The 26660-nt window shown below is 46.0% G+C and overlaps 1 long non-coding RNA gene across 1 annotated transcript in view; it reads left to right on the top strand.

Moving 5' to 3' along the window:
• LOC134943557 (uncharacterized) overlaps nt 1-26276 on the top strand; it is a 117402-nt gene extending 91126 nt beyond the window's left edge. Inside the window, exon 2 of the long non-coding RNA XR_010181608.1 lies at nt 25517-26276. This is a non-coding gene — a long non-coding RNA (uncharacterized LOC134943557). The remainder of the gene's footprint in view (nt 1-25516) is intronic.
• Nucleotides 26277-26660: the final 384 nt, after the last annotated feature.

Below are 26660 nucleotides of genomic sequence, written 5' to 3'. Positions count from 1 at the left end.
TAAAAAACAGCTTAAATCATAGAATTTGGGGGTCATTTTGATCCCAAAGTATTATTAACCTCAAAAACCATAATTTACACTCATTTTCAGTCTATTCTGAATACCTCACACCTCACAATATTATTTTTAGTCCTAAAATTTGCACCGAGGTCGCTGTGTGAGTAAGATAAGCGACCCTAGTGGCCGACACAAACACCGGGCCCATCTAGGAGTGGCACTGCAGTGTCACGCAGGATGTCCCTTCCAAAAAACCCTCCCCAAACAGCACATGACGCAAAGAAAAAAAGAGGCGCAATGAGGTAGCTGTGTGAGTAAGATTAGCGACCCTAGTGGCCGACACAAACACCGGGCCCATCTAGGAGTGGCACTGCAGTGTCACGCAGGATGGCCCTTCCAAAAAACCCTCCCCAAACAGCACATGACGCAAAGAAAAAAAGAGGCGCAATGAGGTAGCTGTGTGAGTAAGATTAGCGACCCTAGTGGCCGACACAAACACCGGGCCCATCTAGGAGTGGCACTGCAGTGTCACGCAGGATGTCCCTTCCAAAAAACCCTCCCCAAACAGCACATGACGCAAAGAAAAAAAGAGGCGCAATGAGGTAGCTGTGTGAGTAAGATTAGCGACCCTAGTGGCCGACACAAACACCGGGCCCATCTAGGAGTGGCACTGCAGTGTCACGCAGGATGTCCCTTCCAAAAAACCCTCCCCAATCAGCACATGATGCAAAGAAAAAGAAAAGAAAAAAGAGGTGCAAGATGGAATTGTCCTTGGGCCCTCCCACCCACCCTTATGTTGTATAAACAAAACAGGACATGCACACTTTAACCAACCCATCATTTCAGTGACAGGGTCTGCCACACGACTGTGACTGATATGACGGGTTGGTTTGGACCCCCCCCAAAAAAGAAGCAATTAATCTCTCCTTGCACAAACTGGCTCTACAGAGGCAAGATGTCCACCTCATCTTCACCCTCCGATATATCACCGTGTACATCCCCCTCCTCACAGATTATCAATTCGTCCCCACTGGAATCCACCATCTCAGCTCCCTGTGTACTTTGTGGAGGCAATTGCTGCTGGTCAATGTCTCCGCGGAGGAATTGATTATAATTCATTTTAATGAACATCATCTTCTCCACATTTTCTGGATGTAACCTCGTACGCCGATTGCTGACAAGGTGAGCGGCGGCACTAAACACTCTTTCGGAGTACACACTTGTGGGAGGGCAACTTAGGTAGAATAAAGCCAGTTTGTGCAAGGGCCTCCAAATTGCCTCTTTTTCCTGCCAGTATAAGTACGGACTGTGTGACGTGCCTACTTGGATGCGGTCACTCATATAATCCTCCACCATTCTATCAATGTTGAGAGAATCATATGCAGTGACAGTAGACGACATGTCCGTAATCGTTGTCAGGTCCTTCAGTCCGGACCAGATGTCAGCATCAGCAGTCGCTCCAGACTGCCCTGCATCACCGCCAGCGGGTGGGCTCGGAATTCTGAGCCTTTTCCTCGCACCCCCAGTTGCGGGAGAATGTGAAGGAGGAGATGTTGACAGGTCGCGTTCCGCTTGACTTGACAATTTTGTCACCAGCAGGTCTTTCAACCCCAGCAGACCTGTGTCTGCCGGAAAGAGAGATCCAAGGTAGGCTTTAAATCTAGGATCGAGCACGGTGGCCAAAATGTAGTGCTCTGATTTCAACAGATTGACCACCCGTGAATCCTTGTTAAGCGAATTAAGGGCTGCATCCACAAGTCCCACATGCCTAGCGGAATCGCTCCCTTTTAGCTCCTTCTTCAATGCCTCCAGCTTCTTCTGCAAAAGCCTGATGAGGGGAATGACCTGACTCAGGCTGGCAGTGTCTGAACTGACTTCACGTGTGGCAAGTTCAAAGGGCATCAGAACCTTGCACAACGTTGAAATCATTCTCCACTGCACTTGAGACAGGTGCATTCCACCTCCTATATCGTGCTCAATTGTATAGGCTTGAATGGCCTTTTGCTGCTCCTCCAACCTCTGAAGCATATAGAGGGTTGAATTCCACCTCGTTACCACTTCTTGCTTCAGATGATGGCAGGGCAGGTTCAGTAGTTTTTGGTGGTGCTCCAGTCTTCTGTACGTGGTGCCTGTACGCCGAAAGTGTCCCGCAATTTTTCTGGCCACCGACAGCATCTCTTGCACGCCCCTGTCGTTTTTTAAAAAATTCTGCACCACCAAATTCAAGGTATGTGCAAAACATGGGACGTGCTGGAATTTGCCCATATTTAATGCACACACAATATTGCTGGCGTTGTCCGATGCCACAAATCCACAGGAGAGTCCAATTGGGGTAAGCCATTCCGCGATGATCTTCCTCAGTTGCCGTAAGAGGTTTTCAGCTGTGTGCGTATTCTGGAAAGCGGTGATACAAAGCGTAGCCTGCCTAGGAAAGAGTTGGCGTTTGCGAGATGCTGCTACTGGTGCCGCCGCTGCTGTTCTTGCGGCGGGAGTCCATACATCTACCCAGTGGGCTGTCACAGTCATATAGTCCTGACCCTGCCCTGCTCCACTTGTCCACATGTCCGTGGTTAAGTGGACATTGGGTACAACTGCATTTTTTAGGACACTGGTGAGTCTTTTTCTGACGTCCGTGTACATTCTCGGTATCGCCTGCCTAGAGAAGTGGAACCTAGATGGTATTTGGTAACGGGGGCACACTGCCTCAATAAATTGTCTAGTTCCCTGTGAACTAACGGCGGATACCGGACGCACGTCTAACACCAACATAGTTGTCAAGGACTCAGTTATCCGCTTTGCAGTAGGATGACTGCTGTGATATTTCATCTTCCTCGCAAAGGACTGTTGAACAGTCAATTGCTTACTGGAAGTAGTACAAGTGGGCTTACGACTTCCCCTCTGGGATGACCATCGACTCCCAGCGGCAACAACAGCAGCGCCAGCAGCAGTAGGCGTTACACGCAAGGATGCATCGGAGGAATCCCAGGCAGGAGAGGACTCGTCAGACTTGCCAGTGACATGGCCTGCAGGACTATTGGCATTCCTGGGGAAGGAGGAAATTGACACTGAGGGAGTTGGTGGGGTGGTTTGCGTGAGCTTGGTTACAAGAGGAAGGGATTTACTGGTCAGTGGACTGCTTCCGCTGTCACCCAAAGTTTTTGAACTTGTCACTGACTTATTATGAATGCGCTGCAGGTGACGTATAAGGGAGGATGTTCCGAGGTGGTTAACGTCCTTACCCCTACTTATTACAGCTTGACAAAGGGAACACACGGCTTGACACCTGTTGTCCGCATTTCTGGTGAAATACCTCCACACCGAAGAGCTGATTTTTTTGGTATTTTCACCTGGCATGTCAACGGCCATATTCCTCCCACGGACAACAGGTGTCTCCCCGGGTGCCTGACTTAAACAAACCACCTCACCATCAGAATCCTTCTGGTCAATTTCCTCCCCAGCGCCAGCAACACCCATATCCTCCTCATCCTGGTGTACTTCAACACTGACATCTTCAATCTGACTATCAGGAACTGGACTGCGGGTGCTCCTTCCAGCACTTGCAGGGGGCATGCAAATAGTGGAAGGCGCATGCTCTTCACATCCAGTGTTGGGAAGGTCAGGCATCGCAACCGACACAATTGGACTCTCCTTGTGGATTTGGGATTTCGAAGAATGCACAGTTCTTTGCTGTGCTGCTTTTGCCAGCTTGAGTCTTTTCATTTTTCTAGCGAGAGGCTGAGTGCTTCCATCCTCATGTGAAGCTGAACCACTAGCCATGAACATAGGCCAGGGCCTCAGCCGTTCCTTGCCACTCCGTGTGGTAAATGGCATATTGGCAAGTTTACGCTTCTCCTCCGACAATTTTATTTTAGGTTTTGGAGTCCTTTTTTTACTGATATTTGGTGTTTTGGATTTGACATGCTCTGTACTATGACATTGGGCATCGGCCTTGGCAGACGACGTTGCTGGCATTTCATCATCTCGGCCATGACTAGTGGCAGCAGCTTCAGCACGAGGTGGAAGTGGATCTTGATCTTTCCCTAATTTTGGAACCTCAACATTTTTGTTCTCCATATTTTAATAGGCACAACTAAAAGGCACCTCAGGTAAACAATGGAGATGGATGGATTGGATACTAGTATACAATTATGGACGGGCTGCCGAGTGCCGACACAGAGGTAGCCACAGCCGTGAACTACCGCACTGTACTGTGTCTGCTGCTAATATATAGACTGGTTGATAAAGAGATAGTATACTCGTAACTAGTATGTATGTATAAAGAAAGAAAAAAAAACCACGGTTAGGTGGTATATACAATTATGGACGGGCTGCCGAGTGCCGACACAGAGGTAGCCACAGCCGTGAACTACCGCACTGTACTGTGTCTGCTGCTAATATATAGACTGGTTGATAAAGAGATAGTATACTCGTAACTAGTATGTATGTATAAAGAAAGAAAAAAAAACCACGGTTAGGTGGTATATACAATTATGGACGGGCTGCCGAGTGCCGACACAGAGGTAGCCACAGCCGTGAACTACCGCACTGTACTGTGTCTGCTGCTAATATATAGACTGGTTGATAAAGAGATAGTATACTCGTAACTAGTATGTATGTATAAAGAAAGAAAAAAAAACCACGGTTAGGTGGTATATACAATTATGGACGGGCTGCCGAGTGCCGACACAGAGGTAGCCACAGCCGTGAACTACCGCACTGTACTGTGTCTGCTGCTAATATATAGACTGGTTGATAAAGAGATAGTATACTCGTAACTAGTATGTATGTATAAAGAAAGAAAAAAAAACCACGGTTAGGTGGTATATACAATTATGGACGGGCTGCCGAGTGCCGACACAGAGGTAGCCACAGCCGTGAACTACCGCACTGTACTGTGTCTGCTGCTAATATAGACTGGTTGATAAAGAGATAGTATACTCGTAACTAGTATGTATGTATAAAGAAAGAAAAAAAAACCACGGTTAGGTGGTATATACAATTATGGACGGGCTGCCGAGTGCCGACACAGAGGTAGCCACAGCCGTGAACTACCGCACTGTACTGTGTCTGCTGCTAATATATAGACTGGTTGATAAAGAGATAGTATACTCGTAACTAGTATGTATGTATAAAGAAAGAAAAAAAAACCACGGTTAGGTGGTATATACAATTATGGACGGGCTGCCGAGTGCCGACACAGAGGTAGCCACAGCCGTGAACTACCGCACTGTACTGTGTCTGCTGCTAATATAGACTGGTTGATAAAGAGATAGTATACTCGTAACTAGTATGTATGTATAAAGAAAGAAAAAAAAACCACGGTTAGGTGGTATATACAATTATGGACGGGCTGCCGAGTGCCGACACAGAGGTAGCCACAGCCGTGAACTACCGCACTGTACTGTGTCTGCTGCTAATATATAGACTGGTTGATAAAGAGATAGTATACTCGTAACTAGTATGTATGTATAAAGAAAGAAAAAAAAACCACGGTTAGGTGGTATATACAATTATGGACGGGCTGCCGAGTGCCGACACAGAGGTAGCCACAGCCGTGAACTACCGCACTGTACTGTGTCTGCTGCTAATATAGACTGGTTGATAAAGAGATAGTATACTCGTAACTAGTATGTATGTATAAAGAAAGAAAAAAAAACCACGGTTAGGTGGTATATACAATTATGGACGGGCTGCCGAGTGCCGACACAGAGGTAGCCACAGCCGTGAACTACCGCACTGTACTGTGTCTGCTGCTAATATAGACTGGTTGATAAAGAGATAGTATACTACTAATATTATATATACTGGTGGTCAGGTCATTGGTCACTAGTCACACTGGCAGTGGCACTCCTGCAGCAAAAGTGTGCACTGTTTAATTTTAATATAATATTATGTACTCCTGGCTCCTGCTATAACCTATAACTGGCACTGCAGTAGTGCTCCCCAGTCTCCCCCACAATTATAAGCTGTGTGAGCTGAGCAGTCAGACAGATATATAATATATATAGTAGAGATGAGCGCCTGAAATTTTTCGGGTTTTGTGTTTTGGTTTTGGGTTCGGTTCCGCGGCCGTGTTTTGGGTTCGAACGCGTTTTGGCAAAACCTCACCGAATTATTTTTGTCGGATTCGGGTGTGTTTTGGATTCGGGTGTTTTTTTCCAAAAACACTAAAAAACAGCTTAAATCATAGAATTTGGGGGTCATTTTGATCCCAAAGTATTATTAACCTCAAAAACCATAATTTACACTCATTTTCAGTCTATTCTGAATACCTCACACCTCACAATATTATTTTTAGTCCTAAAATTTGCACCGAGGTCGCTGTGTGAGTAAGATAAGCGACCCTAGTGGCCGACACAAACACCGGGCCCATCTAGGAGTGGCACTGCAGTGTCACGCAGGATGTCCCTTCCAAAAAACCCTCCCCAAACAGCACATGACGCAAAGAAAAAAAGAGGCGCAATGAGGTAGCTGTGTGAGTAAGATTAGCGACCCTAGTGGCCGACACAAACACCGGGCACATCTAGGAGTGGCACTGCAGTGTCACGCAGGATGTCCCTTCCAAAAAACCCTCCCCAAACAGCACATGACGCAAAGAAAAAAAGAGGCGCAATGAGGTAGCTGTGTGAGTAAGATTAGCGACCCTAGTGGCCGACACAAACACCGGGCCCATCTAGGAGTGGCACTGCAGTGTCACGCAGGATGTCCCTTCCAAAAAACCCTCCCCAATCAGCACATGATGCAAAGAAAAAGAAAAGAAAAAAGAGGTGCAAGATGGAATTATCCTTGGGCCCTCCCACCCACCCTTATGTTGTATAAACAAAACAGGACATGCACACTTTAACCAACCCATCATTTCAGTGACAGGGTCTGCCACACGACTGTGACTGATATGACGGGTTGGTTTGGACCCCCCCCAAAAAAGAAGCAATTAATCTCTCCTTGCACAAACTGGCTCTACAGAGGCAAGATGTCCACCTCATCTTCACCCTCCGATATATCACCGTGTACATCCCCCTCCTCACAGATTATCAATTCGTCCCCACTGGAATCCACCATCTCAGCTCCCTGTGTACTTTGTGGAGGCAATTGCTGCTGGTCAATGTCTCCGCGGAGGAATTGATTATAATTCATTTTAATGAACATCATCTTCTCCACATTTTCTGGATGTAACCTCGTACGCCGATTGCTGACAAGGTGAGCGGCGGCACTAAACACTCTTTCGGAGTACACACTTGTGGGAGGGCAACTTAGGTAGAATAAAGCCAGTTTGTGCAAGGGCCTCCAAATTGCCTCTTTTTCCTGCCAGTATAAGTACGGACTGTGTGACGTGCCTACTTGGATGCGGTCACTCATAAAATCCTCCACCATTCTATCAATGTTGAGAGAATCATATGCAGTGACAGTAGACGACATGTCCGTAATCGTTGTCAGGTCCTTCAGTCCGGACCAGATGTCAGCATCAGCAGTCGCTCCAGACTGCCCTGCATCACCGCCAGCGGGTGGGCTCGGAATTCTGAGCCTTTTCCTCGCACCCCCAGTTGCGGGAGAATGTGAAGGAGGAGATGTTGACAGGTCGCGTTCCGCTTGACTTGACAATTTTGTCACCAGCAGGTCTTTCAACCCCAGCAGACCTGTGTCTGCCGGAAAGAGAGATCCAAGGTAGGCTTTAAATCTAGGATCGAGCACGGTGGCCAAAATGTAGTGCTCTGATTTCAACAGATTGACCACCCGTGAATCCTTGTTAAGCGAATTAAGGGCTGCATCCACAAGTCCCACATGCCTAGCGGAATCGCTCCGTGTTAGCTCCTTCTTCAATGCCTCCAGCTTCTTCTGCAAAAGCCTGATGAGGGGAATGACCTGACTCAGGCTGGCAGTGTCTGAACTGACTTCACGTGTGGCAAGTTCAAAGGGCATCAGAACCTTGCACAACGTTGAAATCATTCTCCACTGCACTTGAGACAGGTGCATTCCATCTCCTATATCGTGCTCAATTGTATAGGCTTGAATGGCCTTTTGCTGCTCCTCCAACCTCTGAAGCATATAGAGGGTTGAATTCCACCTCGTTACCACTTCTTGCTTCAGATGATGGCAGGGCAGGTTCAGTAGTTTTTGGTGGTGCTCCAGTCTTCTGTACGTGGTGCCTGTACGCCGAAAGTGTCCCGCAATTCTTCTGGCCACCGACAGCATCTCTTGCACACCCCTGTCGTTTTTTAAAAAATTCTGCACCACCAAATTCAAGGTATGTGCAAAACATGGGACGTGCTGGAATTTGCCCATATTTAATGCACACACAATATTGCTGGCGTTGTCCGATGCCACAAATCCACAGGAGAGTCCAATTGGGGTAAGCCATTCCGCGATGATCTTCCTCAGTTGCCGTAAGAGGTTTTCAGCTGTGTGCGTATTCTGGAAAGCGGTGATACAAAGCGTAGCCTGCCTAGGAAAGAGTTGGCGTTTGCGAGATGCTGCTACTGGTGCCGCCGCTGCTGTTCTTGCGGCGGGAGTCCATACATCTACCCAGTGGGCTGTCACAGTCATATAGTCCTGACCCTGCCCTGCTCCACTTGTCCACATGTCCGTGGTTAAGTGGACATTGGGTACAACTGCATTTTTTAGGACACTGGTGAGTCTTTTTCTGACGTCCGTGTACATTCTCGGTATCGCCTGCCTAGAGAAGTGGAACCTAGATGGTATTTGGTAACGGGGGCACACTGCCTCAATAAATTGTCTAGTTCCCTGTGAACTAACGGCGGATACCGGACGCACGTCTAACACCAACATAGTTGTCAAGGACTCAGTTATCCGCTTTGCAGTAGGATGACTGCTGTGATATTTCATCTTCCTCGCAAAGGACTGTTGAACAGTCAATTGCTTACTGGAAGTAGTACAAGTGGGCTTACGACTTCCCCTCTGGGATGACCATCGACTCCCAGCGGCAACAACAGCAGCGCCAGCAGCAGTAGGCGTTACACGCAAGGATGCATCGGAGGAATCCCAGGCAGGAGAGGACTCGTCAGACTTGCCAGTGACATGGCCTGCAGGACTATTGGCATTCCTGGGGAAGGAGGAAATTGACACTGAGGGAGTTGGTGGGGTGGTTTGCGTGAGCTTGGTTACAAGAGGAAGGGATTTACTGGTCAGTGGACTGCTTCCGCTGTCACCCAAAGTTTTTGAACTTGTCACTGACTTATTATGAATGCGCTGCAGGTGACGTATAAGGGAGGATGTTCCGAGGTGGTTAACGTCCTTACCCCTACTTATTACAGCTTGACAAAGGGAACACACGGCTTGACACCTGTTGTCCGCATTTCTGGTGAAATACCTCCACACCGAAGAGCTGATTTTTTTGGTATTTTCACCTGGCATGTCAACGGCCATATTCCTCCCACGGACAACAGGTGTCTCCCCGGGTGCCTGACTTAAACAAACCACCTCACCATCAGAATCCTTCTGGTCAATTTCCTCCCCAGCGCCAGCAACACCCATATCCTCCTCATCCTGGTGTACTTCAACACTGACATCTTCAATCTGACTATCAGGAACTGGACTGCGGGTGCTCCTTCCAGCACTTGCAGGGGGCATGCAAATAGTGGAAGGCGCATGCTCTTCACGTCCAGTGTTGGGAAGGTCAGGCATCGCAAACGACACAATTGGACTCTCCTTGTGGATTTGGGATTTCAAAGAACGCACAGTTCTTTGCGGTGCTTTTGCCAGCTTGAGTCTTTTCAGTTTTCTAGCGAGAGGCTGAGTGCTTCCATCCTCATGTGAAGCTGAACCACTAGCCATGAACATAGGCCAGGGCCTCAGCCGTTCCTTGCCACTCCGTGTGGTAAATGGCATATTGGCAAGTTTACGCTTCTCCTCCGACAATTTTATTTTAGGTTTTGGAGTCCTTTTTTTTCTGATATTTGGTGTTTTGGATTTGACATGCTCTGTACTATGACATTGGGCATCGGCCTTGGCAGACGACGTTGCTGGCATTTCATCGTCTCGGCCATGACTAGTGGCAGCAGCTTCAGCACGAGGTGGAAGTGGATCTTGATCTTTCCCTAATTTTGGAACCTCAACTTTTTTGTTCTCCATATTTTATAGGCAGAACTAAAAGGCACCTCAGGTAAACAATGGAGATGGATGGATTGGATACTAGTATACAATTATGGACGGACTGCCACGGTTAGGTGGTATAAAAAAACCACGGTTAGGTGGTATATATTGTAATACAATTATGGATGGACGGACTGCCTGCCGAGTGCCGACACAGAGGTAGCCACAGCCGTGAACTACCGCACTGTACACTGGTTGATAAAGAGATAGTAGTATACTCGTAACAACTAGTATGACACTATGACGGTATAAAGAATGAAAAAAAAACCACGGTTAGGTGGTATATATTATAATAATACAATTATGGATGGACGGACTGCCTGCCGAGTTCCGACACAGAGGTAGCCACAGCCGTGAACTACCGCACTGTACACTGGTTGATAAAGAGATAGTAGTATACTCGTAACAACTAGTATGACTGACTATGACGGTATAAAGAATGAAAAAAAAACCACGGTTAGGTGGTATATATTGTAATACAATTATGGATGGACGGACTGCCTGCCGAGTTCCGACACAGAGGTAGCCACAGCCGTGAACTACCGCACTGTACACTGGTTGATAAAGAGATAGTAGTATACTCGTAACAACTAGTATGACTGACTATGACGGTATAAAGAATGAAAAAAAAACCACGGTTAGGTGGTATATATTGTAATACAATTATGGATGGACGGACTGCCTGCCGAGTTCCGACACAGAGGTAGCCACAGCCGTGAACTACCGCACTGTACACTGGTTGATAAAGAGATAGTAGTATACTCGTAACAACTAGTATGACTGACTATGACGGTATAAAGAATGAAAAAAAAACCACGGTTAGGTGGTATATATTATAATACAATTATGGATGGACGGACTGCCTGCCGACTGCCGACACAGAGGTAGCCACAGCCGTGAACTACCGCACTGTACACTGGTTGATAAAGAGATAGTAGTATACTCGTAACAACTAGTATGACACTATGACGGTATAAAGAATGAAAAAAAAACCACGGTTAGGTGGTATATATTATAATACAATTATGGATGGACGGACTGCCTGCCGAGTGCCGACACAGAGGTAGCCACAGCCGTGAACTACCGCACTGTACACTGGTTGATAAAGAGATAGTAGTATACTCGTAACAACTAGTATGACTGACTGTGACGGTATAAAGAATGAAAAAAAAACCACGGTTAGGTGGTATATATTATAATACAATTATGGATGGACGGACTGCCTGCCGACTGCCGACACAGAGGTAGCCACAGCCGTGAACTACCGCACTGTACACTGGTTGATAAAGAGATAGTAGTATACTCGTAACAACTAGTATGACACTATGACGGTATAAAGAATGAAAAAAAAACCACGGTTAGGTGGTATATATTATAATACAATTATGGATGGACGGACTGCCTGCCGACTGCCGACACAGAGGTAGCCACAGCCGTGAACTACCGCACTGTACACTGGTTGATAAAGAGATAGTAGTATACTCGTAACAACTAGTATGACACTATGACGGTATAAAGAATGAAAAAAAAACCACGGTTAGGTGGTATATATTATAATAATACAATTATGGATGGACGGACTGCCTGCCGACTGCCGACACAGAGGTAGCCACAGCCGTGAACTACCGCACTGTACACTGGTTGATAAAGAGATAGTAGTATACTCGTAACAACTAGTATGACTATGACGACGGTATAAAGAAAGAAAAAAAAATACCACGGTTAGGTGGTATATAATTATACAATTATGGATGGACGGACTGCCTGCCGAGTGCCGACTGCCGACACAGAGGTAGCCACAGCCGTGAACTACCGCACTGTACTGTGTCTGCTGCTAATATAGACTGGTTGATAAAGAGATAGTATACAACAATATACTACTATACTGGTGGTCAGGCACTGGTCACCACTAGTCACACTGGCAGTGGCACTCCTGCAGCAAAAGTGTGCACTGTTTAATTTTAAATTAATATAATATTATGTACTCCTGGCTCCTGCTATAACAACCTGCAGTGCTCCCCAGTCTCCCCCACAATTATTATAAGCTTTTATACATTGATGTGCAGCACACTGGGCTGAGCTGAGTGCACACAGACTGAGTCACACTGTGTGACTGCTGTGTATCGTTTTTTTCAGGCAGAGAACGGATATAGCAGAGAACGGATATATTAAATAAAAGTTAACTTAACAACAACTGCACTGGTCACTGTGGTAAACTCTGTCTGCACAATCTCTCTCTCTCTCTTCTAATCTATTCTAATGGAGAGGACGCCAGCCACGTCCTCTCCCTATCAATCTCAATGCACGTGTGAAAATGGCGGCGACGCGCGGCTCCTTATATAGAATCCGAGTCTCGCGAGAATCCGACAGCGTCATGATGACGTTCGGGCGCGCTCGGGTTAACCGAGCAAGGCGGGAAGATCCGAGTCGCTCGGACCCGTGAAAAAAAAAGTGAAGTTCGTGCGGGTTCGGATTCAAAGAAACCGAACCCGCTCATCTCTAATATATAGATGATGCAGCACACTGGCCTGAGCCTGAGCAGTGCACACAGATATGGTATGTGACTGACTGAGTCACTGTGTGTATCGCTTTTTTCAGGCAGAGAACGGATATATTAAATAAACTGCACTGTGTGTCTGGTGGTCACTCACTATATAATATATTATGTACTCCTGGCTCCTGCTATAACCTATAACTGGCACTGCAGTAGTGCTCCCCAGTCTCCCCCACAATTATAAGCTGTGTGAGCTGAGCAGTCAGACAGATATATATAATATTATATATAGATAATAGATGATGCAGCACACTGGCCTGAGCCTGAGCAGTGCACACAGATATGGTATGTGACTGAGTCACTGTGTGCTGTGTATCGCTTTTTTCAGGCAGAGAACGGATTATAAAGTAAACTGCACTGTCCTCACTAGTAAACTCTCTCCACTCAGTCTCTACACTTCTACAGTAACAGTACTCCTCCTAGTCAGCTCCAGTAAATCTCTCTCAGTCTCTTATAATCTAAATGGAGAGGACGCCAGCCACGTCCTCTCCCTATCAATCTCAATGCACGTGTGAAAATGGCGGCGACGCGCGGCTCCTTATATAGAATCCGAGTCTCGCGATAGAATCCGAGCCTCGCGAGAATCCGACAGCGTCATGATGACGTTCGGGCGCGCTCGGGTTAACCGAGCAAGGCGGGAAGTTCCGAGTCGCTCGGACCCGTGAAAAAAAACATGAAGTTCTGGCGGGTTCGGATTCAGAGAAACCGAACCCGCTCATCTCTAGTGGTACTGAGTACCCACTGGCAAATTCTTAAGGGTACTCCGTACCCGAGCGTACCCGCATACTTATATATAGTGACAAGAACACTGGAATAGTGTTTGAGGGCAGGTATGCTTATCCCAGGTTCTTGTCTTACATGTATTAGAAAAATTAAAACTTCTAGGAAAAGGTTTTGTTTTGTCAGAACCTTTTCAGTTTATTGGAAAAGCTGGATAAGGGCCCTGAAAGAGAGATAGGGCAAGTTCCAGACATTGGGCCCAGTTCGGGGTCTTTGGCCTCACAGAGGGCTAATCAGGGCTTTTAGCTGTGCAAGAGCCCTTTAGGGCTGCTAGCCTGATTAGTGTGGGCAGACTGCCTGAGGAGACTGGAGACTCTCTGAAGAGAGAAACACGCTTCTTTATACAAGTGAGCTATACAGTGTTTACTGGAGAACTCTGTGTTTTTGTTTAGTGATAGTTAGGAACGTCTTGTGTTTAGTTAGTGCCGGACAGGCAAGGTATTTTCTTTTGGTGTTTGTTTTATTTTCTGTTTAATAAAACTGGCTGTGGCCAGTTGCACCACAAACTGGACTTGTGTGATTCCTCAGCTGCTGCTGAACCTTGTTCCCTTACAGTGTTACAAGTTGGTGGAGAATGCGAGCATGCCGTTCTGCACATAAAAGTGAAAGCAGCAGCTTTATGAGGCCTGCAGAAAATGGTGGTTTATGCAGATACAGCCCAGTGTGAAGTTGCTGAGACTCGCCCTGAGGATTTGCTATATGTCCTGGGTGAAAGCAGCTACAAAGCCGCCTGACAAATCTGTCGACATGGAGGAACTGCTCAAAGCCTTGCTGCAAGCTACAGCGGCTCAGCAGGAGGCCAACAGACAGCAGCAGGTGGCAATGGAGGAAAATAGGAGACAGCAGCAGGTGGCAATGGAGGAAAATAGGAGACAGCAGCAGGTGGCTATTGACAAACTTTACAGGCAACAGCGTCAGGATAGAGAGGCCTTAACAGAAGTGGCGCAGAGCCTTGCAGCCCGGATTGGAGATGTGGCCATCAGTGCTCCGACCAGCTCTAGTTCTATATGGGCCAGTCACTTCCTGCAGAAAATGACAGTCTGATGATGTGGAGGCATACCTGACCACGTTTGAAAGGACTACAGAGCGTGAGAACTGGCCGAAAGCACAGTGGGCCAGTCTGCTGGCACCTTTTCTGTCAGGTGAGCCCCAAAAAGCGTACTTTAATTTAAGCCCTGCTGAGCCTCGGGACTATGATAAATTAAAGACTGAGATCCTGACCCGCCTGGGAGTCACGCTGTCAGTACGAGCACAACGGGTGCACCGTTGGGTGTACGCCATGGAGAAGCCTCCTCACTCCCAGATGCATGACCTTATTCAGCTAACAAAAAAATGGTTACAGCTAGAGACATTAACTGGTCCCCAGATGGCTGAAAGAGTCGTCATGGACTGCTATTTAAGACCTTTGCCCGTGGTCCTGCGCAAGTGGGTGAGCCATGGAAACCCGGATAATGCTGACCAATTAGTGGACATGGTAGAGAGGTATTTGGCGGCAGAGGAACTACTGATGACCACCCAGCAACCCATAGATTCTCGACAGCGCCCTTCAGTAAAGACTGGTAAGACTGTTCCGTGGGAAAATGTTGCTGGGCGGTTAAGAGAACGCAAGGCTGGAGAGACTGTAAACACTGGCCCTGGAGACAGGCCAATGGGACTAGAACGGTCTATGCTGCCCAAACGGGATGATAATCATGTGGTTAAATGTTTTAGGTGTGGTATGCCAGGTCATGTTATTGCCAATTGCCCAGTCACGCAGAACCCATGCAATGTGATGCTGCCTTTGAATGTCGTAGAATGTCTTTCTTTGCTAGGTTAGCCTGTACTGTGGTACCTTCACCTGAGCTGGAAAAACAAATGTGTGATGTGTTCTTAGAGGGTAACCGGGTAGATGCCTTGCTAGATTCAGGAAGTTTACTTACCCTTGTGAAAGCTGGGTTAGTGAACCCCTTAAAGGTCCAGTAAATACCTATTGGGGTAACTTGCATACATGGGGATACTCAACATTATGTCACTGCTGAAGTGAATATAGAAACTTGTTGTGGATCAGCAATTGTTAAAGTAGGACTGGTCCCCACCTTGGTGCATGAGGCCATAATAGGGAGGGATTTTCCTCATTTTTGGAAACTGTGGGAATCACGTTTATCAACGGGTGTAGTATGGCTGACCGCCGGTCAGCTTACCGGCGCCGGGATCCCGGCAGCATACCGACGCCGGGATCCCGGCAGGGAGAGGCGAGTGCAGCAAGCCCCTTGCGGGCTCGCTACGCTCGCCACGCTGCGGGCTCGGTGACGACCTACGGTCACCACGGTTTCTATTCCCACTCTATGGGTGTCGTGGACACCCACGAGTGGAAATAGTCCCTGTTGGTCGGCATGCCGACCATAGGGATAGTGGGGGTCGGGATGCTGGAGGAGGTCATGTGACAGTCGGTCTCCCGACCGTCGGTCACATGAATACCACCCTTATCAACAGATGTGAGAAGTAAAGAGCCAGTTGATAATACAGGTGATTTTGTGGATGTACGTGTGTCTTCAGAACTTTCTGACCCTTTGCCTTTTGCTAGTTTGGCTGGGGAAGTGACAGATGGGGAGTCCAGTGAGGACCCTCTTGCTGGGAACAGAGACATAGTAGTTAGAACTGAAAGCGTGCCTGATCTGGAGGTAAAGAAGGATCTGTTTGCGTCTGAACAGTTAAAGGATCCTGTCACAAACTGAGGGCTGGTGCTGACCAGGGGGAGCCTCAGTTGTAGGGGCTGAGGTATATGTGTACCTGGGAGGCAGTACAGGGTTCTTAGACAAGCAGGGAACCTTTAGAACAAATGCCCGAAGGCGTGACCAAGACAACGAAGGAAAGTTCAAAGGTTTATTAAACACAGTTCAGAGGAATACGGATGACTTGGTACAGGTAACAGGAATCACAGTTCAGAGAAATACTTGGGATCGATGACGGAACACCGATGGTGACTTGGAATCTATGACGGAACACCGATGGTTACTTTGGGATCGATGGCGGAACACCGATGGTTACTGGAGATCGATGGCAGAACACCGATGAGGACTGGAGATCGATGGCGGAACACCGATGGAGACTTGGGATCGATGGCGGAACACCGATGGAGACTTGGGATCGATGGCGGAACACCGATGGAGACTTGGGATCGATGGCGGAACACCGATGGTGACTTGGGATCGATGGCGGAACACCGATGGAGACTCGGGATCGATGGCGGAGCACCGATGGTTACTGGCAGGGCAGAGCACCGCTGGAAGCTAGAAGCTGGAAGCCGGTCTCAGGTAACTGCCAGTCACAGGGAGCAATGTAGACACTGCAGAGTCAGGCTGTACAGCAGAGAAAGTCCATGGAAGAACTGCACACTGGAATCACTGAAGACAATTGAAGCACTGACCACTCTTTCCAGCCCAGGAACAAGATATTTATACCAGCTGGGAAACAGGGATTGGCTGGCTGATTAAGCAGAGTCCAGAGTGCAGCTGCTGGGTAATCAGGCCGAGAGCAGAGTACAGCTGATAGGCTGAAAAGTAACATGTGATGAAAACAAACATGGCTGCGCCCATGTTTGAACTTGGAGGGAAAGACTGTTTGTAACTTGCATGTGAAACTTAACCCTGATGCTGCCAGAATCACAGTAAAGAGATTAGAAACAATGAGATGCAGCGTGCTGCACACAGACAGTGCAGATGGAATCCAGGCTTGGAACGCTGGGACAGTCTAAGGAGGCATTTGGAAGGTAAATACTGATAAGGAATTACCTGGATCGTGACAGATCCTACCTTAATAAAGGCTAGAGAGAATGTTAAGGTTGTTAATGGGGAACCTGTGGTACCAGGTGACAGGGTTACGTATCCCCACATGGCCATCTGTAATGAGCTCTTGTACCACATTGTCAAAAAGGGTGAGGATGTGGTGGAACAGCTGGTAGTTCCCCAGCCTTATCGGAGAATGGTACTAGATTTAGCTCATAGTCACGTTACAGCAGGACATTTAGGGGCAGAAAAAACCACTGAAAGAGTTTTACAAAGGTTCTTTTGGCCAGGGGTTTATTAAGAAGTGTCTGAATATTGTTCTTCCTGTCCTGAATGCCAGTATCATGCCCCTAGACCCCATTTCAGGAGCCCACTAGTTCCCATGCCTATTATAGAGGTCCCGTTTGACAGAATAGCCACGGATCTCGTGGGGCCCTTGTTAAAGTCCGCTCTGGGCCATCAGTATATCCTGGTAATTATGGACTATGCCACTCGATATCCTGAGGCTGTCCCTTTACGCACTATCACAACCAAGGCGATAGCTAGGGAGCTGGTGCAGGTTTTTAGTAGAGTGGGAATACCAAAAGAAATTTTGACTGACCAAGGTACTCCATTTATGTCAAGGATCATGAAAGAATTGTGCAAATTATTTAAGGTCACTCACCTCAGGACGTCCATCTACCATCCCCAAACTGACGAGTTGGTGGAAAGGGTTAATAAAACATTAAAAAGTATGTTAAAAAAGGTTGTTGATAGAGATGGGAAAAACTGGGATTGTTTGTTGCCCTACTTGTTAATGGCCATCAGAGAAGTTCCTCAGTCCACTACGGGGTTTTCTCCATTTGATTTGTTGTATGGTAGACACCCCAGAGGGCTGTTGGACATTGCCAAAGAGACGTGGGAAGGACAGCCCACTCCCTATAGAAGTGTTATTGAACATGTAACACAAATGCAGGATAGGATTGCAACCGTGGTACCTACTGTCAGAGAGCACATGGAACAGGCCCAAAGTGCTCAACAGAGGGTATATAACCGGAGTGCCAAGATACGGGAATTTGCTCCTGGAGATAGAGTTCCTGTTTTGGTACCCACTGTGGAAAGCAAATTCCTAGCTAAATGGCAGGGTCCATTTGAGATTAGGGAAAAAGTGAATGAGGTTAATTACAAAGTATACCAGCCGGGAAAGAGAAAACCTGAACAAATCTACCATGTTAACTTAATCAAACCCTGGAAAGATAGGTTGTCTCTGTCCACGGAGCCTTGCCCTTCGGTGTCTTCACCTCGGTTGCTTCCCGCAGTAAAGGTGTCAGAGACATTATCAACTGATCAGAACAATCAGGTTAAAGAATTTCTTATCCAAAATAGGGAGATATTTTCAGAGCTGCCTGGCCGAACGACCATAATAAAACAAGACATTGTCACAGAACCAGGGGTCAGGGTCCATTTAAAGCCATATAGGATTCCTGAAGCTCAGCAAGAAGCTGTTTCTAAAGAAGTTAAAACCATGTTAGAACTTGGAGTCATAGAGGAATCTAACAATGAGTGGTCCAGTCCCATAGTTCTCATCCCGAAGCCAGACAGTAGCATACGCTTCTGTAATGACTTTCGTAAGTAAAATGAGGTGTCCAAATTTGACGCATACCCCATGCCCCGTGTGGATGAGCTTATAGAAAGGCTGGGAACAGCCAGGTTTCTCACCACGTTGGACCTGACCAAAGGTTACTGGCAAATACCTTTAACTGATAGCGCAAAAGAAAAAACAGCCTTTTCAGTTCCGAAGGGGCTATACCAGTATAAGATGTTACCCTTTTGGGTTGCATGGGGCTCCAGCAACCTTTCAACGGGCGATGTATATAATTTTGAGGCCCCATAGAAAATATGCAGCTGCCTATTTGGATGATGTGGTAATTCACAGTACAGACTGGGGGTCCCATTTGGTTAAAGTACAAGCAGTACTGGACTCGAACAGAGAGGCAGGGTTAACTGCAAACCCAAAGAAGTGCTACCTCGCAATGGAGGAGGTCAAATACTTGGGCTTCACCATAGGCAGAGGTCTGATTAGGCCTCAATTGAATAAGATTGATGCTATTCAAAACTGGCCTTGTCCAGTGAATAAAAAACAGGTAAGGGCTTTTTTGGGAATAACTGGGTACTATAGACGGTTTATTCCCAATTTTGCGACCACAGCAGTGCCGTTGTCAGACCTTACCAAAGGGAAGCAGTCAAATATGGTGAAATGGAACCCTGCTGCAGAAAAAGCGTTCCAAACATTAAAAGTGGCTTTGTGTTCACAACCGGTATTGATAACACCAGATTTTTCAAAAGAATTTGTTGTACAGACAGATGCCTCAGAGGTAGGGATAGGGGCTGTGTTGTCCCAAACCAGAGATGGGGGCGAACACCCTATCATTTATTTGAGTAGGAAACTCAATGAGCATGAAAAAATGTATGCCATTGTGGAAAAGGAGGCTTTGGCCATTAAGTGGGCACTAGATGCCTTGAGATATTACCTCTTGGGTAGACAATTCAGACTAGTGACAGATCATGCCCCTTTAAAATGGATGTATGTAAATAGAGGTCAGAATGGTCAGGTAACTAGATGGTTTCTAGCATTGCAGGATTTTAAGTTTACTGTTGAACATAGACCGGGTACACAATTGGCCAATGCAGATGCATTGTCCCGCATCTTCTGTTTGGGGGCTACAAGTGTTCCGGCCCCTAGGTCGAAACAGGAGAGGGGGATATGTGACAAGAACACTGGAATAGTGTTTGAGGGCAGGTATGTTTGTCCCAGGTTCTTGTCTTACATGTATTAGAAAAATGAAAACTTCTAGGAAAATGTTTTGTTTTGTCAGAACCTTTTCAGTTTATTGGAAAAGCTGGATAAGGGCCCTGATAGAGAGATAGGGCAAGTTCCAGACATTGGGCCCAGTTCGGGTCTTTGGCCTCACAGAGGGCTAATCAGGGCTTTCATCTGTGCAAGAGCCTTTTAGGGCTGCTTGCCTGATTAGTGTGGGCAGACTGCCTGAGGAGACTGGAGACTCTCTGAAGAGAGAAACACGCTTCTTTATACAAGTGAGCTATACAGTGTTTACTGGAGAACTCTGTGTTTTTGTTTAGTGATAGTTAGGAACGTCTTGTGTTTAGTTAGTGCCGGACAGGCAAGGTATTTTCTTTTGGTGTTTGTTTGATTTTCTGTTTACCACAAACTGGACTTGTGCGATTCCTCAGCTGCTGCTTGCTGCCATTTACCCCAGGAAACGGCACCTTGTTCCCTTACAGTGTTACAATAAATAAATATATATATATATATATATATATATATATAGTATATATTTACATACATATATGTATCTATATATAGCGAGGGGGGGGGGCACCAATATTTATCTTGCCTCCGGGCATCTGGGACATACTTACGCCACTGCACTGACATCCAGGAATACCATTGCCAAGAAGGGGTGTACTTGGTCTGCAACAATGTTTAGGTTGGTGGTACATGTCAAATTAATATCCACATTAATGCCATGGCTCAAGGTTTCCCAGTAGAACCTCTGTGATGTGCACTTTAGTTACATATCCAACCTACTTCTGTGCGGTGCTAATGGAAGTGGGGAGAAAGGAGGAGAATAGAGGACAGGAGCTGGGGGAGGGTCTACAGTGGAGGCCAAGAAATGGTAGCTGAACTGGTAGGGAGGCCTGTAAGGGGATCTACCTATGAGACAGGGTGCACAATGTAGGTTCCTACATCATAATATGGCTTTGCTGCAGGTAGCAATAATACCAGCTACTGCTTCACAGAAGCAATTTGTGTTCAACATCTTTGGGGCCACCAGACATCCCTGGCTGGCTGGGCCCCACACAGGTGTATCATCTATAACCTGCTAATAGTAGCCCTGTACAAGTCCAGCAATCAGTAGTAGTATGGCTAATTTTTTTTTCGATGTGGGCACCAGTTCACAATTCAAGTATCTTGATTTGCAGAGTATTGGAGTAAAGTCCATGAGTCTGTGAGAGACATCATATTACCCTTTCTACTACATATTGTGGTTCCTGGCCAGGCTGGTGGGTGCTTTACTTGTATTTGTCATTATAAGAAAACTATGGGCCTAATTCAGACCTGGTCGTAGATGTGCGAGAAAACTGCGGCAATGCTGTATTTATTTATATTAGAGATGAGCAGTTCAGTTTCCAAGGAAACCAACCCACCCGAACTATCAGGGAACTTATCCCACTTCCAGGTTATGAGGCGATCTGAGCCTCAGCTCGCATCTCCCTGCCTGCCCCGGATCTCTAACCAAGGCAAAACCTTGTGATCCCGCTGTTGGATGTCATGGGTTTTGCTCGAGTGCCAAATTTCAAAGTCCTATTCAATTCAATGGGCTATCGCATCTCTCAGCCAATAAGCTATTGCCCATAGACTTCAATGGGCAGCACAGGAGCAAGGATAGGGGGCACTCACCCCCCTTCGAACTGATGACACTGCCGGCACCCTACACTGCCACCCACTGCACTACCGAAACTGCCAGCACCCTGCACTGCCGAAACCACCAGCATCCCCGCACTGAGGACACCACTGGCACTGCAGCACTGAGGACACCGCCAGCACCCCTGCACTGCCATCACTGACAGCACCCATTCACAGAGGACACCGCTGGCACCCCTGCACTGGGGATATTGCCTGCACCTCCTGTCACAGTAAGTGCACTATTGGTGTGTCCGACCTGCACTGTTGGTGTATCCGACCTGCACTGTATCTGACCCACACTGTATCAGACCTGCACTGTATGCCGCACTGTATCCAACGTGCACTGTATCCAAGGCACACTGTAACTCACTCTGTATCTGATGCGCACTGTATCCATCCTGCACTGTATCCAACGTGCACTGTATCCTACGTGCACTGCATCCGACCCACACTGCATCTGACCCACATTGTATCTGAGCCAAACTGTATCCAACGTGCACTGTATCCAAGGCACACTGTAACCTGCACTGTATCCGAAGCGCACTGTATCCAAAGCACACAGTAACCCACACTGTATCTGATACGCACTGTAACTGAAGCGCACTGTAACTGACACTGTATCTGACGCGCACTGTATCCATCCTGCATTGTATTCGACGCACACTGTACCCTATGTACACTGCATCCGACCTACATTGTAACCTGCTCTGTATCCTACCTGCACTGTATCCAACTCACACTGTATTGTGCACTGCATTCAACCTGCACTGCATCTGACCCGCATTGTATTTGATGCGCACTGTATCTAATCTGCACTGTAACTTGCACTGTATCTGACCTTCACTGTATTCTGCAGTTACGGAACTGCCAGTCATCAGTGGCCCAGAGCCCCTAGGAGATAGGTACAAATTGGGCACTGAGAATAGTCATGTGCATTTGTGTAGGAGCATCCATGTCTGCTGTTGCTATTTTACACATGGTTTTGTTAACTACTACTACTACTTTAGAGTTTAGAGCAATGATATTTCACACATGATTCTTAGTAAATTTCTGTGTTGTATTGTTTTCTATTGAATGTACTTGCAAGTTGGTTTGATAAGTTATTGCTAATACATTACTAACTAGCAAAACGTTGTTAAACAGAAATAACTTCCATGTGTTTCTGCCGCTACTCTGTCTCTTAGTTTAGCCAGCCAGCCTTTGGCCGGTGTTGGTGAACAATATTATGAAATGTGAGGTGGTCAAAATTGACTAGAAATGTATGTTATAGAGGTTAATAATACTGTAGGAACAAAGAAAAAAAGGCCCAAATTATGTGATTTTAGTTTTTGTGTCAATTTTTTTTTTTACATAAATACAGAACCAAAACCAGTGTGGGCAGTTTTGACAAAACCAAAACCATACAACAAAGTAGAACCAAAACCACCAAAAATGGTCTGGCGCACATCTCTAATTTATATATCAGAAGCATACGTTTCAGGACTTTACAGTGACGATCAGCTACAACCCCTTACAAGCTACTATTATAGGGGGTTATTCAGAGTTGTTAGCAAACCAAAAAAGTTAGCAATTGGGCAAAACCATGTTGCACTGCTGGTGGGGCAGATGCAATATGTGCACTTAGAGTTAGATTTGTACGGGGTGTGTTCAGACTGAAATCTAAATTGCAGTATAAAATTAAAGTAGCCATTATTTACCATGCACAGAAACAATATAAACCACCCAAATCTAATGCTGGGTACACACCTAAAAATATATCTGCAGATCAATTGATCAATATCGGCCGTTTAATAGAACGGCCGATATATCGGCCAGTGTGTACTCAGCTTTAATCTATCTGCACACTGTACACCTGCCCCTTCTGCAGTCCAACATGGTTTTACTCAATTGCTAACTTTTTTGGTTTGCTAACAACTCTGAAGAACCCCCATAGTGTAATTTATAGCATTTTCCTGAAACAGTGGGCCTAATTCAGCCCTGATCGCTGTTGTGCGAAATCGCACAGTGGACGATTATCGAATGACTGTGCGTGCGTATGCACCACAATGCACGGGCACAAGTCCAAACATCAATAGAATGGTGTGAAAATTTTGATCACTAGGCGTATGCAAGTCGATTGACAGGAAGAGGATGTTTGTGGGTGATAACTGCCCATTTTCTGGGAGTGTCAAGAAAAACGCAGGCGTTCCCAAGCGTTTTCTGGGAGCGTGTGTGATGTCAGCTCCGGACCCGAACAGCCCGATTCTATCACACTGTAGGAGTAAGTCCTAGGGTACGCACAGACTGTAAAATTATTCGATGGTGAGTGAGTTGCGAATGGATTTGCAGCTGACCGCTGTCAGGCAAAGTTTTCGCACGGCATACACATGCATTCGCACACTTGCACAGAGCGGGTTTTCACTCTCCATGGGCGGCGACTATCTGATCGCAGCCCTCTGCAAATTTGCAGAGGTGCGATCAGTCTGAATTAGGCCCACAGCTCCCAGTTTGTTCTCAGTCCACCTGTGACTATTACACATGCATAAATCCTAGCACAGCAGTGATCAAATATCAAATCTGAAAGTATTTAAGCCACATAAAAAACAATCTATTGTATAAATACAAGGCCTCATGCAAATCGTCCATAAAGGTGTCCACATTGTATGCGCAGAACTAATTGAGTATATTTGCTGCATGCAGAGTACCTTTCTTTACAGTGCACTGCAGTCTATCTGTATATATGGTTTGTTAGTCATCATGATCTCCAGCCTATACTTGGTGCACAGATCCATCTGAAAACAGATCTATTTACGCTTCCGTCCAACTCTGCATAGCCTGCAGTTGTGTCAACACACTCTGACAGAACTCTCCATTAAAGCCCAGTTACACCCTGTTCACAGCTTGATCCTGGAGCATGCCCAGTGCAAAAACATGCAAGATTCATATGCTCCGTAAAAAGGTGTTCATTTAACTGTGCCCCAGACCCATGGTGTCCAACCTTTGAACTCTGGGTTTCAGAGAGGGCAAAAATGATGAAAAAGAATTGTAGAAATGTAGGTGGATTGAGATGTGTGTTTTACAGGAGAAATATTCAAACTGTTTTACAAAATACTAATTCTCCTGTTTATGATTTAATGGTCTATAAGCACCAAGGTATAGAATGCCATCATTATTATTGATATGTGTGGAAACATATTCGGTAGCACTATACAAACGGCAATTTAAAAGGACCCAAATGGTCAGTGGTAGAGATATAAAACTGAGTTGACATTTAGGGCCCAATCCAATCAACTAGCTCCCATAAGTGAGGGGGGCAAGTTGTCATTGCATGTAAACACCGGTAAAGGCATCAGAACTCACTCCCTCCGCAGCCCTATCTCGCCCCAGATTTGTGGATATTTATGCACAGCACTATAGGGCTGTGAAGAGAAATCCACAAATCCAGCAAATCCCTAACGGGTCAATCCAATTAACTGCAATTTATTCACATGTGCAATTAAGTGGGCTCAATGCCACACTTGTGTTACCACTGGATTGACGGATATTTAGTTTGTACCTCCATATGGCTGCACACAAAAATCCACAAATCTGGGGTGAGATAGGGCCACAAGGGGGGTGAGTTCTGATGCTATTGCCAGCATTGACATGACAATGCAATGTCAACTCACCCCCCTTGCATGCGAGGGTGATTTCATTGGACTGAGCCCTTAGTTTTAATTTACCTCTACGTATTATGTGTATTCAAAGCAGTTTCTCATTCCTTTAGTTGCCTGCAACACTGCTGGAAGGCGGCATTTTAAGGTCTTACTCTTGTGCAGAAGCTTGTCGTGTTTTAACCCGCTTCTCTTGTTTAATGTTTATTTGTAGGTTTAAGGAATGTGTTCAAAATGAGGAAAAAAAACATCTCTGGAGCAAGTTACCTGTGAAGGTTCAAATTGCTGTCTCTTATTAAAGGATTACTGCAGGAGGGTGGAGGACTCGGAAAACTTGCTCTCAGTACAAGAAATAAACACACAGGCACCTCGACCTGGACCAGAGCAGACTGAATGCAGTTTGCAGACTGAGCCCAGGTAATGGGCGTCAACCACTATTTGACTTTTCCAAAAATAACCAGCTGAAAATGAAGCCCCAGGGGCTGCTGAAATAGCTGAGAAGCTACAGCAGGTCCACCCTGGTTGCACCACATCAAGAGAATTTGCTGGTTCATATTCTAGTTGCCGCCTATATTATCACTCACTTGCTATAACTACACATGTCAATGCCCTCAAGCGTTCAATTTCCCTGTGTCTTCACCTGATGAACGTTCAATTTACACATTATACTGTATTAAGTTATTAACAGCATTATATATTAGATTTATCAAAAGGCTGATTCCTGTTTATTTCATTCTCAATGGAAGTTAGATGCCAATACATACTTAATTAAGCAAAAGTATTGAAAATCACGTAATCCTGACCCGTATATATTACAATTGCCTCAAAGATAGGGAATGGCTAGTGTCCCAAAAAACAATTACGTGAGGTGACCGTTTTACTACAGAAACAATCAACTTGAACCATATTTAATATATAAAAGGTTATTTTACTATTAAAACATTTAAAATGCATTAAAAAGATCAAAAACAAAACATGTGCATAGTATTTAAAACACAGATTATCCTCAAGCAGCAATTACCATCTACAGTAAAAATTGCATAATGAATTGCTCATTACAATGATTTCTTGTTAATGTTAATAATATTCCAATGTGATATAAGAATTTCTTGTGATACCCTGTAAATATAAGGCCTAATTCAGACCTGATAGCAGCAGCAAACTTTTATGGGCAGAACCGTGTGCACTGCAGGTGGGGCAGATATAACGTGTGCAGAGAGATTTAAATTTGGGTGGGGTGTGTTCAAACTGAAATGTAAAAATAAAGCAATCAGTATTTACCGTGCACAGAAACAATATAACCCACCCAAATCTAAATTTCTCTGCATATGTTATATCTAGCCCAACCCCCTCCCCCT

The sequence above is a fragment of the Pseudophryne corroboree genome, chromosome 7, assembly GCF_028390025.1.
Source record: "Pseudophryne corroboree isolate aPseCor3 chromosome 7, aPseCor3.hap2, whole genome shotgun sequence".
Lineage (NCBI taxonomy): Eukaryota > Metazoa > Chordata > Amphibia > Anura > Myobatrachidae > Pseudophryne > Pseudophryne corroboree.
Note: the sequence above shows the minus strand (reverse complement) of the source record. Positions and strands in the feature narration are given on the sequence as shown.